The sequence below is a fragment of the Chiloscyllium punctatum genome, chromosome 15 (genome assembly GCF_047496795.1).
Source record: "Chiloscyllium punctatum isolate Juve2018m chromosome 15, sChiPun1.3, whole genome shotgun sequence".
Lineage (NCBI taxonomy): Eukaryota > Metazoa > Chordata > Chondrichthyes > Orectolobiformes > Hemiscylliidae > Chiloscyllium > Chiloscyllium punctatum.
In genome coordinates this window covers 69,598,123-69,607,776 of record NC_092753.1, presented here as the reverse complement: position 1 = coordinate 69,607,776, position 9,654 = coordinate 69,598,123, and the positions used below count along the sequence as shown (strand labels likewise).

General features: G+C 42.8%; 1 long non-coding RNA gene across 1 annotated transcript in view; it reads left to right on the top strand.

The window, feature by feature from the left end:
• Window positions 1–1,143: 1,143 nt before the first annotated feature.
• The window catches only part of LOC140486363 (uncharacterized), a 62,380-nt gene continuing 53,869 nt past the window's right edge, over window positions 1,144–9,654 (top strand). Inside the window, exons 1-4 of the long non-coding RNA XR_011962552.1 lie at window positions 1,144–1,361; window positions 4,159–4,332; window positions 4,482–4,594; window positions 6,032–6,340. This is a non-coding gene — a long non-coding RNA (uncharacterized lncRNA). The remainder of the gene's footprint in view (window positions 1,362–4,158; window positions 4,333–4,481; window positions 4,595–6,031; window positions 6,341–9,654) is intronic.

Sequence of the window (9,654 nt, the reverse complement as noted above, 5' to 3'; positions counted from 1 at the left end):
AAGGAATCTTTAGAAAAGGAAGCATCAGGAAAAGAAGTAGATACTAAAACTGTAGCAGTAGTACAAAAGAAAAATCTCAGAATGTATTAAGAAGGGAGAGAAAGTTCAGGACAGACATGTTTTTATGTGATAATAAGAAAATCAGAGATTGGGAGAATGTCTGAATAATTTATCTCAAAATGGGGGTAAGGGGATGTGGGGTGGAGGTGGTGAGTTGAAGAGGGCTTATAGAGAATTTCCTTATGTTTCGAATTAAGGAGGTAAACTAATAAAGATATTGTGAGATACTGGAGCAAGTTCATGATTGATGCTGGCTGAAGACACTCTTTGTCTTCTATATTTATTACATGGAATTTGAAGTCAACCATTTGAGGTTCCAGTGATGCCTCTCTTAATCTCTCCTTTGCATCGTGTACATACATTCTAAGGTTTGCTAATGTTCACAGATCAAGAGTGTGCACTATGTTATATTAACAGCCCAGGCATAATCTTATTACAATATTTTCCAAAATGATTCGTACCTTCTTACTTTGCATCATCCTCTACATCAATGTGATGGCCTAGTTAGTGTGGGATTCTGAGGACATGGGACTAGCTAGAGGCAGATCGAACTATAGAAGGTACACAAGCCACAGCAAAGACTTTTTTTTATTAAAATGTTTTCCAAAACTAAACAGTATAGGTTTAAGGTGAGGGGGACAAGATTTAAAAAAGGACCTGAGAGGTAGCTTTTTCATGCAGAGGGTGGTGCGTGTATGGAATGAGCTGTTAGAGGAAGTGGTGGAGGCCGGTACAATTAAAACTCTTGAAAAGCACCTGGGTGGGTACATGAATAGGAAGAGTTTGGAGGGATCTGGGCCAAATGCTGGCAAAGGACCTCGGCCGTATTGAAATGTCGGCATGGATGAGTTAGACCGGGAAGGTCTGTTTCTGTGCTTTATGACTCTATGACTCTATTTCCTCTGTGCATTTCCTTGCTCATTTTAACCACTCCATCTACTGGCATTGCTCTACATGACAACCACTCGTGTACTATAAATAAAACTGCAATTTCAGACCAATACCAAGTTAAAGTTTTCAGCTGAAAACAGGAAGGGATGGCGTGCTTCGAAGTACAAAGAAAAATGTGTCATCATTTCCATACTTTTGTCATTGTTTTTTGGCTTATGAATTCTGCCTTATTATTTCCTTGTTTCTCAAAAAGGTATTGCGAGCAGTTAATCTGATAAAATTTGTGCGTTAATTTTAACTCTTTTAAGCAGATGTGGCAGAAGGAAATAACGATTAGAAGCAGTTACAGAAACTACAATGACTCGTCAAAAATGGAAAGTCCCACACAAATGATCTGGAGTTAAAAAAAGGTAATTACATTGACAGGAGAACGGATCTAACCCTAGTGGACTCGACAGGAAGACTAAAAGGTAGGACAGTTGATGAGCAGTGGTAAATGTTTAAGGCAAATGTTGGATGCTAAGGTCTGGGAATGTGGGGATGGTGCCCGGTTTCCAACAAGAAGGTCATTCAGAGCAAATGAGGAGCTGAATTCATCAGACTTCCATATCAAGTTTTCCTGAAACGCAGCTTTTTGGCGAGATTGCTAAGGTAGGAGTCTGAATATTGATAATGTGAGTAATGGTGTTAACAAGACATTTCGTTCACCGTCACCTCGTCAAAATTCACCTTCTCTCTTTCCCTCACTAAGAGCACCTTGGGTGGACTCACAACACATGCTCTGAAGTAGTTCAGGAGAGCAACTCACCATCACCTTTCAGGGGCAATTAAGAATGGGCAATAAATTCTGCTCTTGACAGGGATGCTCAGAGTCAAAGAATGAATATAAACAATGTACCCAATTTGATTATCTAAGCCTTTAACAAACTTAGCTGAAACAATACTAGTGTTTTAAACATTTACTGCTGAGATCGACAAGGCTTTGAGGGAGTCAGTTCCTCTCTGTGTGTATTACTGTCCATTGATATCAACAAAGAATGGTCTAGTTCTAATATTAAGGTTATGTCCCCAGTTGGACACCACATCAGAGCAATTAGTTTCCCTCTAACTACTTAGCAACTCCTTTAATCATCCAAGACACTGTAGTTATTTTACCCTTTCATTTTCTGTTATCAACAGCAGTTCTCAAACTTTTCTATCTTATGTATCATAATTTTGTCTAAAGTCTTTTGTCCCACCACAATAAAAGCAAAACCCCAATTTTTCCAAGAAGTGTATTTTTATGTGTGTATGCATTTTATTATTACATTAACCACTAACAGAAATTTTTAAGAACATTAGAAATTAAAATGTGTTTTGTTGATGATTTGTTGATAAAACTCAATGAGATAATAATTAAAAGGACCCATAGTGTTACTGCTCAACATTCAGACCATAACTGTATAACTTTTATATTGTAACAACTTTACATAATCATGTGACACACACACTGTGAATGTTGCTGTTCTGTATGAAGCATTGATGTCAAATCTTATCTGAACAAGAATGAAAGATGCATTGTGGGTATCTAATGATCAGGGCCGAAAGAAAAAAATCTAGAACATCACTGAGCATATGTATGTGTTTGAGGGAGAGAGGAGAGTGAGACAGAATGTGTGTTTGTGAGAGATAGAGTGAGAGAGAATGTGAGAGAAAGTGTGTGAGAGGGAGTGAGACAGTGTGTGTGGAAGAGGGCGAGTGAGAAAGAGTGTATGTGTGTGTGTTTGAGAGAGTGCGTGAGAGGGAGAGTGAGAGAGTGTGTGTGTATGAGAGAGAGAAAGAGAGCATGTTTGTGAGAGAGAGATTGTGAGAGCATGTGTATGAGAAAGAGAGTGTGTGAGAGGGAGAATGAGAGTGTGTGTGTATGAGTGAGAGAGAGAAAGTGTATGTGTGGGAGAGAGTATGTGAGAGAGAGACACGGTAAGAGAGCATGTGTGTGTGTGAGAGAGAGGAAGAGTGTGTGTGTGAGAGGGAGAGTGAGAGAGAATGTGTGTGAGAGAGGGTGAGTTTGTGTGTGTGAGAGAGAGTGTGTGAGAGGGAGAGTGAGAGTGTGTGTGTGCATGTGAGAGAGAGAGTGAGAGTGAATGTGTGTGAGAGAGTCTGAGAGAAAGTGAGAGAAAGAGTGTGTGGGAGAGAAAGAGTGTGTGAGAGAAAGGAGAGAGAGTGAGAGAGGGAGGTAGGAATTGGGATGTCATGTTAGTGCTATACAGAACATTGATTCGGCCACTTTTAGAATTAAGCATGCAATTCCGGGCTCCCGGCCAAAAGAAGGATGTTGTTAAACCTGAACAGGTTCAGAAAAGATTTACAAGGATGTTGCTAGTTTGAGCTATAGAGAGAGGCTGAATAGGCCAAGGCTTTTTCTCTGGAGTGTCAGAAACTGAGGGGTAATCTTCGAGAGGTTTATAAAATCATTAGGGGCATGGTCTTTTTTCCAGGATGGGAGAATAGAAAACCAGGGGGCATAGGTTTAAGGAAAGAGGGGAAAGATTTAAAAGGGCCTGGAGGGGTAACTTTTTCACGCAGAGGGTGTTACGTGTATGGAATGAGCTGCCAGAGGAAGTGGTGGAGGCTGGTACAATTACAGCATTTAAAAGGCATCTGGATGGATACATGAATAGGAATCATTTAGAGGGATATGGACCAAATGCTGGCAAATGGGATGAGATCAGTTCAGAATATCTGGTTGGCATGGACGAGTTGGATCGAAGAGTGTATTTCTGTGCTATATGACTGTATAAAGAATTGGAACCTGAGCTCTTCAAACCTGCCCTGCCCTCGTCTTGAAACACCTCCATCACCCCCTCATTGATCAGGCGACAGTGCTCCAACATCCCTGCTCCTGTGCCTCAGAAACTCTCCTCATTCCCCCTGACGATCATATCCATTTAATTGCTCCATTTGCTACCCTCCAATCAGTGTTTATTGGCCCTGTGAGTTTGTGTTTCTCAGTGATTATAGGTTAATAATTTGCAGAGAGCTGAAGAAAGATTGGCTGCTCTCTAATTATTTGGCTTAAACCTGCCTCCTTTCTGATGTCTTATTTCAAACCCCAAGTTTTATTTTCCAGGGTATTAAATGAAATCAGATTCACTCAGGATTCTCAGTGAAAACTACTATGCTCCATTCATTTTGTGATATTCAATTTATTTAATTCTTTTGCTGCAGATTTCCCTATGCAGAACAGACTGATTGTATATTAACACACAGTGATCTTCCAGTATGGATGAACAAGTCTTGAAAAAAAACATTCGCCACATTTCCATACGTCATTCCTGTTTTATATTGCTGCTGGTGATGGCTGTGATGCTGATTTTAATTCTGAATTTATATCATATAAAGGTATGTGGAATGGTGTCATGAGCGATTTTTGAGTAAACTAATCATTTTTGACAAGGTTCAAATCGTTTAAAAATGGGATGGTTTGTCTCCCACGGATCACATGCTTCAGTTGCCAATATGATTGTTTATTTGTTTTCTCTTTAATATAGAGTTGAGGAGATTTCCCAGGTTGTCACATATTCTTGCTGCATTGTGAGAATGTACCAGATCTTTGGCCACACTCTCTTTGCCCACTTGCTTGTCGGTGCTCCAAATTCATCTGGTGAGGATATCTTGTTATTATATCTCTCCTCTACTTCTCAGTACTTGCTACAGGGAGATATAACAGCTTCAGTGGCTCATGGTCAATTGAACAGAATTGGTGTCCCCTACTGAGTGAGAGACTATCAATAATGTCCCTGGTGATCTTTCATGCTACATTTAAAAAGCAATTGATCAAATCCTTTTCATTCATTCATGTCAATGAATGAGCCAATGAGAAAGCCAATGTTATTTTTAAAAAATTATTTATTTGTGGGATTGAGTGCCACTGGCTGGCCAGCATTATTGCCTGTCCCTACTTGCCCTTGAGAAGGTGGTGGTGAGTTGTCTTCTTAACTTGCTGCAGTTCACCTGCTGTGGGTTGACCCACAATACCCTTAAGGAGGGAATTCCAGGATTTTGACCCAGTGAGATTGAAGGAACGGTGATATATTTCCAAGCCAGGTTGGTTGGAGGGGAACTTGAAGCTGTTAGAGTTCCCATATCTCTGCTGCCCTTATCCTTTTAGTTGGAAGTGATCGTGGGTTTGGAAGGTGTAGTCTGAGGATCTGTAGTGAATTCTACCATTGCATCTTGTAGACACACTGCTGTTACTGAGCATCGGTGGTGGAGGGAGTGGATGCTTGTGGTTGCAGTATCAATCAAGTGGGCTGCTTTGTCCTGGATGGTATCAAGCTTCTTGAGTGTTATTGGATCTGCACTCATCCAGGCAAGTGGGTAGTATTCCATCGCACTCCCATTCCATTGTACTCCTATCCAACACACTATTTTCCATCCATAATTACCCTCGAAAAAGCAGTGATAATCTGCTTTCTTCAGTTAGCTGCTGCAGTCCATTTGGTGTAGATGTACCTTGGGTAGCATGTCTGGCGGACCATCTCAGTGCATTCAGGATAGTGTGTGACATTCTGGAGAACCTGGAGAGAGTAGTGTTCCCATGCAACCAATTTAATTCAAGGCGGTTGAGGTTGGGTGCTTGGAGGGAAGAGTTGAATAGGTCTTGGTGAATTGGTGCAGTACATTGTGCAGATGTACACATATCAGTCAGATGTGCCAGAGTTGGAGGGAGTGATTATTGAAAGTGGTGGATGGGTTTCTGGTTGAATGGGCTGCTTTGTTCTGGAGAACTGCTCTGTGATTTGCACCATATTTCTCATTGTATCTTGGAGGTGGAGACAGGATTTGGGGACTCAGACAGAGAATTACACACCACAGAATTTTAACATAATGCAAGTAAAATTTAGGTGTTTCTTCTGGCTTTCTCTTCTTTTAGAAACGATGCAATCAGAAAGACAGAGGTACTTTGAATCAAAGAACTAACGCTGTGCCAAGAGATTAAACTTCACAAATCACCAGTCCTCCAGTCTGTCTTTAGTTTCAGCAAGTTCAAGCTGTTATTATTTCACTAGTAACAAAGTTCTTGGTGCTTATTAAATAGGACTGACTGAAAATACTTCACATTGATGAGGATGCTTACAGAATCACAGGATCCCTGAAGTGCAGAAAGAAGCCATTCAGTCCATTGAGTTTGCAGCCCCCTCCGAGGAGCAACCCACCAGAGCCAGGCCCAAATCTTATCCCTGTAATCCTGCATTTCCCATGGCTGATCTACCTAGCTTACACATGTTTGGACTGTAGGAAAAACTTAATTGTCGTGGAAATAAAATCGACTTGACTCAAGTGCTAGCAAGAGCAAAGAAAACGTTTATTTTTGGAGTCGAACCGATACATTGGCAAGATGTCTCACGTAAGGGGTGCCTGACGGTTTTCACATATTCTCTTTATATTACACTTCACCTTTCCTTATCACATCTCAAGGCCAGGAGCCTGGAACATTCGAGTTTCTTTCCATATATGGAGTTGTTTTTCTCATTCCTTGACTGTTGATATGATAGTTAACTGTCCTTGTAATTCCCTACTGTCGGTACATTTTCCTGTCTGTCTGCAAATGCTTTGCAAAGTTAGGCCTTTACTTCTTTGTTTCAACAATGTTTTTATAGATTTCACAATAAGTGTTAATTTTCCATTACTTTCCCCCCCTTTTTGTCATTTTATGACAATCATGACATAAGAAATATACAGGGCTAGATAGCTATACATCAAACTGCTTAGTGAGCACCAGGCCTTTCCTCAGACGCCATCTACCTGTAACAAAGCTTTCTGGTGATATCTTCATTTGCTCTGGTGTACGCGTCACACACTTCAACATTACTGTATGGTGGGATCCACGCAATCGGATCTTCCTGCTGTGGGGCCTCTTATCGTTTTACCATTTGGTATCCTGCTACACTCATAAGCAAATGGCGTAGGCAGGTACACAAGCAGGGCCCTATACACAACACTATTAGTAAGACCAGTCCTACAACTAGTAGACGTGTAGGATCCAATATCCCCATCCTCCCCAAAGGAAGGTGAGCCACTGGAACCAGGAGTCATCTGCTGGGGAGGCGTCGTGTTGCTGCCTTCATATGATTGATTACACTAGTGATATTCTGGGACTCATCAGGAATATTAAAACAGGATGAGGTACCTAATATTTTGCAGATGCCCCCTCTCTCGGCCGTCAGTATGTCTAGTACTAATCGATTTTGTATCAATGCTACCCTTACTGCTGTTAACTCAGTATTAATGAGTGGTAGACCTTCCTCCATCTCGTTTGCTAACAGTAATACACTATATGTGAGAACATTAATCTTGTTTATTGCCACTGTTGTCCCTGCTCCCAAGAGAATAGATCACCCAATGTTCGCTCCTGGTGTAGTCCAGGGGTCTGTGAATGTGAACCCATTTCAGTGCCGTGGGATGTTCCTTTGGGTTCGCCCTTTACTGGCTTTTTGGACGAACACTGTCGTGCCAGTGGACAATACCGTGGGGTAGTAGCACCCCTTCCATCCCTCAGGGAGGTGGTGGTACCCTCTCTCTCCATAGGCCCATATTATACCCGCCATTATGGTCTGATTATTGATAAAGGAACATGTAATGTTGATGATTGTACCATTCGCGTAGGTTGCTGAGCAAGAGTCATTGTTCAAGTACAGCGTCATAGTACACTGGGAGATCTCCAAATGGAGTCTCCCCTGATTTGTGCGAATACACATTTCTCCCCTGCCTTCCACTATATGGAAGGATGTGGTCAGCAGCGTGTCAGCCTTGGGACTGCAGTTAGCCTTGAGTTCGGGCGGTGGCGTGAGATTTGCCCTAATTGCTCCCCCTATCAGGGTCAGGGTAGTTGCCGCCTGCGGAAGCAGGCAGCTAGCATTTCTTGCCAGGCTCTCTGATTTGTTTAGCAGTCCACTGCTGGGCTATGTGCAAACATATTCAACAAGGGTAGCCAACGTCTAATCTCTGGTGTTGTATTAGGGCCAAAGCACATGCTGTGTTCCCTTCACATCTAGCGATGGCCCTTCACACCTCCCAACCTACTGGTGTCGCATTTACGCCATTTATCTCATGAAGGGCTAATTCCACTTCCGAGTTAGACTCGCTCCCAAGCCCTGGCCGACTCTGTCTGGGTTCGGATGTGACATTAATGCCCTCTGCCCAGCTTGGGGTTAGGTCCATAATCTGGTTTGGTTGGTTGCCGTGCCCTGGTGCTACTATCTCCTGTAGGACCTTCTGCACAGCATCTCGGGCGGGGGGGGGGGGGAAGGGGTGCGGCGGTGGGGCAACTGTACCACTATATTCACATGCCTATCGATGTCGGAGAAGGGTCTATCTATTCCACACCACCAGGCTCCCTCATCAGTCTTCTGAATCTTGGATATTATTACCTGTGCCCTGGTACCTCCTTCCTTTATAATAGAATACCTATTTCCGTGTCAGGTGTTCCTGTAGCAGTAGTGGCTACTACTAAGTGCTGGTCACTGGGACTACAGGGATCCCTGCATAAATATTTATTGTCCCATTTATAGTTGTCCTGGTTACTAAATGGCCATGGGTCGCATGTAAAGGTCCCCTTAGCACCCTCCATTAAGATTACCATCTGCAGCTGTATCCCAGATGCCCCTGCCCTTACGAATAGTTCTGCCAGGGTTCTTACTAACAGTGTGAGCTAGGGCAGCCCCATATTTATATGAGGCATCTAGCAGCCTTACAATCCCTATGTATATAAGTCTAATCTGGTTTTCGGAGTTTCACTACTTGCACTTATTTGGCTCCAGTGTCGCCCGATGTCTCCTCAGGTCCAGCTACATGTTTGCAATGGTTGCCGTGTGTCCACGTGGCTCTTTCGGCGACTTTAACAGCTGTCTGTGTTATAAGGAGCACTTGAAATGGTCCCAGCCATGTCTTCGCCTTCCAGTTTTTCCTCCTGAAGTCTTTCACCACGATCCAGTCTCCAGGTTCTAGATCATGCAGCTTCCCTTCTGCTGGTTGGGGTAGTGCTGCTTTCACTTGATTCTGTATTTGAGATAAAAGTGTAGAGAGTTTTATACAGTAACACAACATCTCATCCTCACAGCGGCCTGTTATCTGTCTTACCTTAGGCCTTGGGCCAATTCCTGTGTTGGGCGGCCTATCAAACAAAATCTCAAACGGGCTAAGATTGGCCCTTCCTCTCCGCCTAGATCTCATATACATCAGCAGAATTGGAAGTGCCTTTGTCCATGCCACCCCCTAGTTCCTCACAACATTTTGTCAATTTATTTTTTAGGGTAGTATTCTCTCTTTCCACTGCCCCACCGCTCGCTGGGTGATAGGCTCAGTGTTGTCTCAAATATTCCCAAATATTCACTGATCTGCTGTAGGGCATTATTGGCAAATGGTGTCCCATTGTCACTACTGAGCTTTCAGGGATGCTCCATCTCGGGATTATCTCAGTTAGCAGAGTCTTGGCTACTGCACTAATATCCTGTTTAGGCGTGGGGAACACTTCCACCCATTTGGAAAACATATCAACTATTACCAGACAATATCTTTTCCCATCGCTAGGTGTTAGTTCAATAAAATCCATCTGTAAATGTTCAAAGGGTCTTTGGAGTTAGGGGTGTGGTGCCTGACTCATCTGTATTCCCCTCCCCACATTATTAGTGACACAGATAACATATTGTTCACAATATCTCT